Source organism: Haliotis asinina, chromosome 12, assembly GCF_037392515.1.
Source record: "Haliotis asinina isolate JCU_RB_2024 chromosome 12, JCU_Hal_asi_v2, whole genome shotgun sequence".
NCBI classification, from domain to species: domain Eukaryota; kingdom Metazoa; phylum Mollusca; class Gastropoda; order Lepetellida; family Haliotidae; genus Haliotis; species Haliotis asinina.
The window spans coordinates 50,788,193-50,798,019 of NC_090291.1; positions in this window are offsets into that span (position 1 = coordinate 50,788,193).

Below are 9,827 nucleotides of genomic sequence, written 5' to 3' on the forward strand. Positions count from 1 at the left end.
GATCGGTTCGGATCCTAATTCTCGAAGGGGCCTCATTCTCGAAGGGGCCTCTGTCTCTTCGCAACAAATCTAGAAGTCGTGGCTATATTCTATAAGGAGCTACAGATATAGATGGTATATAACAAAGACACGGACCTTCCAGTGCAGGCGAGTATTTATTATATACATAAGTTACACATAGGTTAACTATGTTAGTGTATTCAGATTATATACAATTATTTGAAGCACTTGTGATGTTAAAGTTTATACATGGTTCAACACACGGTGGATGGGTACACAGGGAATCCTGGGAATGAAGGCATCATTGCGGATGTAGAGACAGGATAATGGAACTGGGGCATCATTGGAGGTAAGTAGTTGAATCCAGGGGAAGACGACATCATGGCAGCCATGTGTGGTGAGTTGGCGTGTTGCGTCTCTGGAGCTCTACATTTCCGGCGAGCTCGCTTGTTCTGGAACCAAACCTGCAATACAGAACGTCACAATCATGATAGTCATGCGCAAAGCTTTGTCAACATTCAACTGGGGACGCGGTACAATCACAATCCATCCTGATGATGATGATTATTATTTGGTGATCATGCCCTTCGGGTCTAATAGGCCATGCAGGGGTGATTTAACGAAAGTGCGTGGACAGATACATATAGAACCAGTTTAGTAATGTTTACCTTAATCCTCTTGGTTGGGATCCCAGTCTCTATGGACAATTGCTCAATGATGTCATAATCCGGATACTTGTTCTCCGAGAAAACCTGTTCCATGGCGCGCACCTGTTTCTGTGTGTAGCAAGTTCTTCCACCCGCTTGTTTGCGTGTCTTCTTTGTGGTAGAACTTGACTGTGTCACGGGGGAAGTATCTGGACTCGGGCTGCACAACTCACCACTGGAGGAACTGTCTGTCGGACTAACCCTTCCGGTGCAGGTCGGACTGGCACGAGGGGCTACATTTTCGGGATCTGCAGCACAAGGCATAATACAGTTAAAAATCGGGAGTCCACAAAAGAGCTGATAGGTGTCTGTATAATTTCCAGTTGACTGTGTTACGAAAGTGTTGCATTACTTACCATGGCAGCTGTTGAGATGTCCCTCGGGCATTTGTGATGTGGATTGAGGAATGAACATGGGGTAGGCAGGTGGAATCACGCCAGACATTGGGTACAAGTTGTTTACTGACAGGGGTAGATGGTGTGTGGTGTTCACTGGGTTTACCAGATTCTGGTATACAGTAAAGTTGGAACAGGCTTCTCTTCCAGTAATTGCAGGTGAGATGCCTTGAGCTGGGATAACACTGGGAATGGTTTCTTTGTCGTCTGCTGGTGACCCTTTGGCGTCATCTGCTGGTGACCTTATGGCGTCGTCTGTTGGTGACCTTATGGCGTCGTCTGCTGGTGACCTTATGGCGTCGTTTTGTACAAAGGACTGCTCTTCATCACTTTCATGATCGAGGTCGATGTGGAGAGCGTCACTGTCACTATCGGTCGATCCGAGACTCTCATCCGGAGAATATTTATCTGGCTTCATTATGTCGATGATGCTGAAAGGCGTAAATGTCCTCGGCTTCTTCATGGTTGAGGATGTAGAGGGCTGCATGTTTCCGGAGACTGGTGATGCACTCTCGGGGATAACACACGACAACGAAGTTTTCTGTAACGACAATAAACCGAATAAGATGACGGGATAACGATTACCAGACACCTGTAGTATACTGAGTAAGCGTGAGAAATATTTAAACGTTCACCAGAAATAAAACGGTACTTACGTTGGAAAGCATGTTGTAAGGCAATGTAGTGGTATCTCTGTTGATGAAGACAGCGTGGTACTGTTGTTGATGAAGTTTTTGCCGGACAGGACATCTATATATACTCCACAAGTGTGACACCTGGGACTCACCTGCCCTGTCCCATCAAGGTAAGGGGCAATCGGCGTTAATCCGACTGAGCTCTCTCAGTGTGATTACTTTCATTAATCCATTGTTTTAGGTTTGAGTGTGACGGGCTTGGCCAGCAAGATGACTGAGTGTGACGCACGAGTCACGCAGGCAGATCTGATTGTTTAATCCTTGCTGTATAGACCAATCATCTGACCCATCCTGTCTTTTGTGGGCAGTGAGTTCAGTATGACACTAACGAGTCGTTTCCCAAATCGCTGAGTGAAGATTTACAATCACCACAAGAGATTACAGATACCAAGATTCAAATAGATGGGATTGCGAGATCATCATCGCCATATGTCTTTTCAAGACAATCCACTCGATCGTCTATCGCTTAACGAAAAGGTCTGTTTGCGCGGAAATCTAACAACGATACAAACCTTTAAATACTTTGATAAATATTCACACAACAACATGAATGCGATGCATACATTCCTTATGCTCTTCTACATGTGTTGAAATTATTCCCGTGACTGCTGAAACTAAATTAATGAAGATTACACCATGCTATTTTGAAAGTGGTCAAAAGCAACATGTGTCATATTTGGGATTTCACTTTCTTAGTAAAGTACAAATTCTAGCCCGCTCAGTGGAAGTCGCGGTGGCAGAGCGGGCTAGGCGGCCGACTTTGTGTGCTGGCGATTAGGTGCCTGACTCTGAGGGTGCGGGTTCGAATCCCGGGTGGGACTCAACCAAAAAAGTACTAGACTTTACTAAGAAAGTGAAATCCTAAATATGAAATATGTTAAGTTAATGATGGTTGATGTAACGTATCTCCCATGTTTTACGCCCTGTTTCTATAGTTCGTGAGAGCCTACAGCAGATATTTTCGTCCAGGTTAGTACATTTGGGGACATATAATGATCCTCGTTGTATCAGCTGTTGACCGTATGTTTCAGTTTATTGCTACAATGGGGTTTTGCTGGTGTATATGTATATATCGCATGCACTTAGAGTTAGCCACGGTGACTGAATCGTTTAGGCGACTGACTTAATTTAGTGGCGATTAGATATCCGTCTCATAGAATGAGGGTTCGAATCCCTAATGAAACTCAACCTCATAATATCTCATGTATTTTGTTGAGAAAGTGTCATCCCAAATATAACACGTGTCACCGCCATAATTCTTTTTCATACATATCCATGCACTATATGCATGTGACATCGTATTGCCCCTTAGTTATCCATGAGGCTTTTTCCCAACTGCTTTCCAGGGATGTCATTCATTCATTCGTTCGTTCGTTCGTTCGTTCGTTCGTTCGTTCGTTCGTTCGTTCGTTCGTTCGTTCGTTCGTTCGTTCGTTCGTTCGTTCGTTCGTTCGTTCGTTCGTTCGTTCGTTCGTTCGTTCGTTCATTCATTCATTCATTCAAATCGAGGATATCTTACATTTACGAGTACATAACGTTTTCATGTACAGTTTAACTGTACATGACAACACAATACAAAAACAGGCTATAGATCGCCAAAAACTGAGGGTAAATCACCAGACTAGGGACAATGTGGACTTACAGTGCGTTTGATTCTGCGTGAACCCTTGTTGGACTTACACCATCTAGTAATCCGCTGGCGATGGTAGGAAAATTTCGCCATAATTAGAAAAAAATACTTCCATTAAAAACCATGGTTCAGTTATGTTGACACTGGGCACTGACACGTTAGTTTATCCCCCTTTGAGGATGCAGCCACTAACAATCGCAGGTGCTAGTGTAACCTACAATTTATAATAAAATCGCATTTGGTTTAAACATATTTATTTCATAAAAAAAGCAACGACAGACATTTCATGAACTGGATTGGTCAACAAGCTCAGGAGAACGTATGTGAAGACCGCTCCAGTGTACATATATGTTTGTTTCTGAAGATGCTTTCCATTATTTCTATGAATCATATTTCTATAAGAAAGGTTTCACACTGCGGGACGTGCTGAATGGCAAAAGTTCAGTTTCATATCAGGCAAATATGGATATTCTGCACTCAGTTCATCAGTTCATCAGTTCATCAGTTCATCATTGCATCAAAACGATTTGATTCTTAAAGCTTTAGTAGGTAATAACGGCGTTGTATTAACTGGCCACGAAACAAATATGAACAAATATCAGGAAAGCTACTACGTTTACTTCTTAATGTCACTTAAAGCTTATAATACAAATGCAATCTGTTCTTATTTTGATGACCGATTTGTTTATCGTATGAAACATTCCACGTACAAATGTGCATGAACAAAGCATGTATTCTGGAGAGGCATTAATATAAGCCATAAGGGCTTTTTCGCCAATCTATTTCCAAGTGAATAAATTATGTTTAAACCATATACATGGAATAGTATCGTAAGAGAAAAATGACATCTAATGAAAATTGTTGTTACAACATGTAGTCAGAAAAATATAATAATGATGGTTATATACATTTATGTCGCTTGCAGTCGGGATTCATGGCACTAAAGCTTGTTATAATTAAAGATTGTAGTATATGGTTTGCTCAACTAAATTTCCTAGTTTCAATTAAAAATAGATGGGCTGATTTTAACATATGTGATTGAGTTTGTGGATTCAAGGACGACGTTCCGTATGAGATTGTTTTTAATGAAAAGTCACTACTATAATACAATTTATTTACTCATATAGCATCAAATCTGGGATATACAAAGAAATAATGCTGTGCATCTTCAGTAGGGCGGTCACACTGACAATCTGTTGTCTCTGATATATGTCCGTTGTATTTGTCGCTATTGAGATCGCTACATCGATAAAACGATCCATACACTAACAACGTCCGGTAGAAATGATTTGTGATATAGAACAGTATGGCAAGCAATAGCTTGCAAATGTGATGCGTTACGTAACGGATAGGTGCTGACTTGAGAGACAAAGGGAGGGACGAGTTCATTTAGATAGTGGGGTAACCTGTTGTGATATATTTGAAAAAAAGTGACTAGTTTAGCTATTCTTCTTTTTTCTTAGAGAGGAACAGAGGATGTTTCAGCGTAGATCTTATCGTGACTGGTTACGCGAACAGCTCCACATATCGTGCTTAATTATAACGCGTCTAAGTGCAGGTTTTCCAAAGTTGTTGCCTGTGTATTGGTATAATTGTCATAAATATGGCTACAGTAATCAAAGCTCGGAAGTATAAACGATGTATACATACGATTCAGGGTGTTTCTCGATAGCCGATATTTAAGGCTTCTTAAGCGGTTTATCTTAGGGATGACTCTCTTAAGGCTATCGTTTATATGAATATCCCTTGTAGAATCGTTTTGAAGAGTTATGCCTAAATGTTTATGGCTCGAAGTTTCCTCTGTTTGAACGTCGTTAATAAATAAACTTGGATGATGTTTTGATTTCCGACTGAATATAACTGTTTTAGTTTTGGAACGGTTGAAATCGACTTTCCAGGTTTTTGCCCGGTTTGCTATTATAAGTAGATCATTATTCAGATTAAACACTGCTTGGCAATGACCATCAATTATTACATAAACAGAAGTATCATCAGCAAATAATCGTATATTACTGTCAATGCCTTCAACAATGTCATGTATGTTGACCAGAAATAGAAGTGGTCCCCGAATTGAACTTTACGGGACGCCAGCTTTAACTGGTATAATATTTGAACTATAGCCATTTATGACTACACGCTGGGATCGATGTTCTAGATAACTTTCAAACCATTGTAATAATGAACCATCAGTCCACAAGACATAACTTATGTACCAGACCCGTGTGCCACACTCTGTCAAAAGCTTTACTGATATCGCAAAATACTGCGCGTATTTCTTTGCCTTCGTTCATTGCCTTGGCGATGAAATTATACAAATATGCTCCTCTGATTCATGCAAGAGTTATCTGGATAAAACCTGACTGTAAACTGGATAACATTTTATTGTCTCTAAGATAATTAAAAACATGTTTAAATATACATCGCTCAAATACTTTTGATACACAACTAGTTAAGGCTACTGGTCTGTAATTTGTACAATCATTAATGCTTCCCTTTTATGAATCAGTGTGACGCTTGCTTCTTTCCAGACTGCCGGGAATACGTGTTTTTGAAGAGATAGAATAAAAAGTCTCGTTAAAGGGGGTGCAATACTGACAGCGATTACTTTCAGAATTTTATTTCCAATTCCGTTAGGGCCGGTTGCTTTCGTAATGTTAACACTCATTAAGATGTCATATACTTCATTATTGGTGAGATTAATTACAGATAAACTATTGATTGTCTTCATATTGATAGTGGGGTGGGGTGGGGGAGGAGGTATTGACTCCGGATTTTCTACTCGCGATTGACGAGTGAAATAATCTTTTAAAGTATCAGGTATTACTTGTAAACCATCGCATACGACATCATTGAAAATCAGCGGGTGAAAATTAGAATTGTTATTATTTCTCTTCATGTAATTATTGACTAACTTCCACCAACACTTGTCTGTAGTGGATCGATTTATCGTTTCATCTAGTTTATGTGCACACGCCCTTTTCGCTTTTCGGACAGCCGGGATTACTCTATTTCTAATTGTTGATGTCGGAAATCAGGTCATTAACGTCCATATGTTCATAATAATATATCTTACGTTTAAATGTATCACACCTGAGTCTAAAAGATTCGATATCGACAAATATCGGACAATGGTCACGACAAACGGGGTCTAACACACCGCAATCTTGCACATTTTGCATAGAGGATATCAATATGAGATCAATTAAAGTACTGGGGTACGGTGTGATTCGAGTCGGTTTATCAATAATTTGAGTTTATCCATGTAGGGATTCCAATGACTGAATTTTACTTTCATTTAAAGCATCTTCATTAAAGTCGTCAGTAATAACGGTAAATAAGCTAAGATCGGCAGCATTTCCAACTGACTGATCAATTAATTTCCAGTACGCAGGGCTTCGGTCAGCTCTGTAGAAGGTACTTATGAGGTAGTTGCGATGTTTACATTTAACACGAACCCATATAGCTTGAAGTCCAACAATGTCCAATTAGTGCATATGCTCCGCATACAAATTGCCCATAACATAGATAGCCGCACCATCCCCGCGACTCCCTCGATCTTTACGGAACAGAGGATGATATCCCGGTGTGTGAATATCGTCGTTCGGAATGTGTTTATGCAACCACGTTTCAGTTATACAAATAACATCAAAGGAATTAAATTCAACTTCTATAACGTCCAGTTTGTCTGTGAGTCTGCAAACATATAAGTGGACTATTTTTAAAGTATTCAGTACTGGGCCAGGGTAGGATGTACGTCTCCACAACAGAGTATTAGATGAGATGCGATAATACTAACAGATTTACTGAAAACGCAAAGATGTCGGAATAGAAAAATGAAAATATTGAACTTACAAGCTGCATATGAATGAAACCCGACTACAAATGTCCCCACTGCCTGTCTGTACTACATTGTAGGCAGTGAGTAGATGCATACCAAAACCATCATATACCTGTTTCATGAGAAATTAATCTGAGCTACTGGTGAAGTATTTTTTCTACAGAGAGGGGAGAAAGTACCACTAACCTACTGATGCGATAAAAAGCAAAGGGGGATAAATAAAATTACCTGTGGTAGGTTTGTATGTTATTGATAAATCGTATTTACATCTAAATAAGGTACTTGGAAAACATACATATGCATATATTTTATTACTCGCCCGTTGAAGATACTGACTGCAGTGTAATATTTTCACTTCAATATTACACTAGTGTAATATCGCTTGACGTTTGACGTCAAAATGTTTCAAAGTTGTGACGTCACAATGCTAATGTTGATGTCGCGATTTTACTAGACCTTGCTTGATTTGAAAGCTAATAGTCCTCACACTGTAGGCAATTTCGCCGCAGTTTCTGTCAATTTATGTTGGCGATTAATAAACAGAATACTAAACTCGTTTCCGTGAAATACCATTTTCATTAAACTCGTTAAAGATTTAGTATCAAACTCGCTTTCGCTCGTTTGATACCAAATCATTAACCCGTTTAATAAAAATGGTATTACACGGAAGGCCGTTTAGTATCCTCTATATATCAAAGCAAGTCAGTCAAGATGAACTCTAACGGCAGTTGCATGTTCACGACAATAAGCGCATTACATAACTCGTGCGCTGAGGTCACGAGATCTAAGACGCATGGGTTGTGAATACCTGCCGGCTGTGAGTTCAAATATTTATGGATATATGTGACAAACAGATAACAGTGCGAAGACCTCACATGGCACCTACCGTGAGTAATGACTTCCTAAATATATCGAGTGAGTAGAACCCTCATGTACAATTGTTCAATATTCTGATCATTAATAAGAGATGCAACAAAACAATAACACCGGTGGGTTGCATGATTTGCACGTGAAACCGTAGCTGATCGTTTACAACGAAAACACACGAAAAGGGGTCTGTGCAGACAAACTTCTACTGATTGATGTTAAGCAAAGTTAAAGAACATACATAATATGAGTCGGTGCAACAAGACTGACTTTGTAATTGTCAGCACTGTTATTTGGACAACTAATATTTGTGAATGTAATCCGCTTGCCGAGGAAGATGCAGTATTACATGACAAAGTAACAGCAATGAAACTCAACTGATATTAATTGACCCACGACTAACGGAATCTCAATATAGCATCGCAAAATTGAGAATAAATTACACAAGGACACACTTGGTAGTACAATAGCTATGATCAGCTAATACCGGCGTGTTCTGTACGTGCAACCATAGTTAATCACAACGTTAATAAAGGAAGCAGTGTCTAGGTGGGCATAATGTTTACTGCCTGATGTTAAACAAAATTTAAGCACATACACAATGGTGTGATTCTTAGTGTAACTGGACAAATAACCCACTTTGTAGTCTCCAATAAAACTGCTTTATCGATGATATCATTGGCAGTGTAATCCTCTTACCTAGGAAGATGCTATATTAAATGATGGAGTAATAGCAATGAAATTCAGTCAATATTCATTTACCTGCGACTTTTAGGGTGAACTATGGATTGGTTTGGTTGGTGTGAGTGGTGTGTTTTTACAAAAGGAAGGGTTTGATGTACAAAGATAACAATACAATAAAAAAGCCAAGAGGTTTGCAGGAGGGACGTCATTTAATTACAAGAAAAATGTAAATGTAGTAACCGAGCTTGGTGTAATAACGAGGAGCCAACTATATTAAATTAGACGACATTCACTTTCCAGTTTCGTAAAAGAGTCGATAGTACAGTTCTACGACACACCGGCAGAAAGGCAGTCAGGGTGGTCGTTTGCAGTTGGTGTTGTTAGTCCAGTCTGTTTGCAGTTGATGTTGTTAGTCCAGTCTGTTAGCAGTTGATGTTGTTAGTCCAGTCTGTTTGCAGTTGATGGTGTTGGTCCAGTCTGTTTGCAGTTGATGTTGTTAGTCCAGTCTGTTTGCAGTTGATGTTGTTAGTCCAGTCTGTTTGCAGTTGATGTTGTTAGTTCAGTCTGTTTGCAGTTGATGTTGTTAGTCCAGTCTGTTAGCAGTTGATGTTGTTAGTCCAGTCTGTTTGCAGTTGATGTTGTTGGTCCAGTCTGTTTACAGTTGATGTTGTTAGTCCAGTCTGTTAGCAGTTGATGTTGTTAGTCCAGTCTGTTTGCAGTTGATGTTGTTGGTCCAGTCTGTTTGCACTTGATGTTGTTAGTCCAGTCTGTTTGCAGTTGATGTGGTTGGTCCAGTCTGTTTGCAGTTGATGTTGTTAGTCCAGTCTGTTTGCAGTGAAAACCTGTCGATGAATTTTACTTGGAACAAACGGCAATTCAAATAAAGTGAAATTATGACTGCGACTCCTCATACTTTTACCTTGCCAACTGCACATTCAAATCTCAGAATTTTATTCAACTTAAGAAAAAGTTGTTTTTAACAAACGATCATAGATTCAAATCTCTATTATT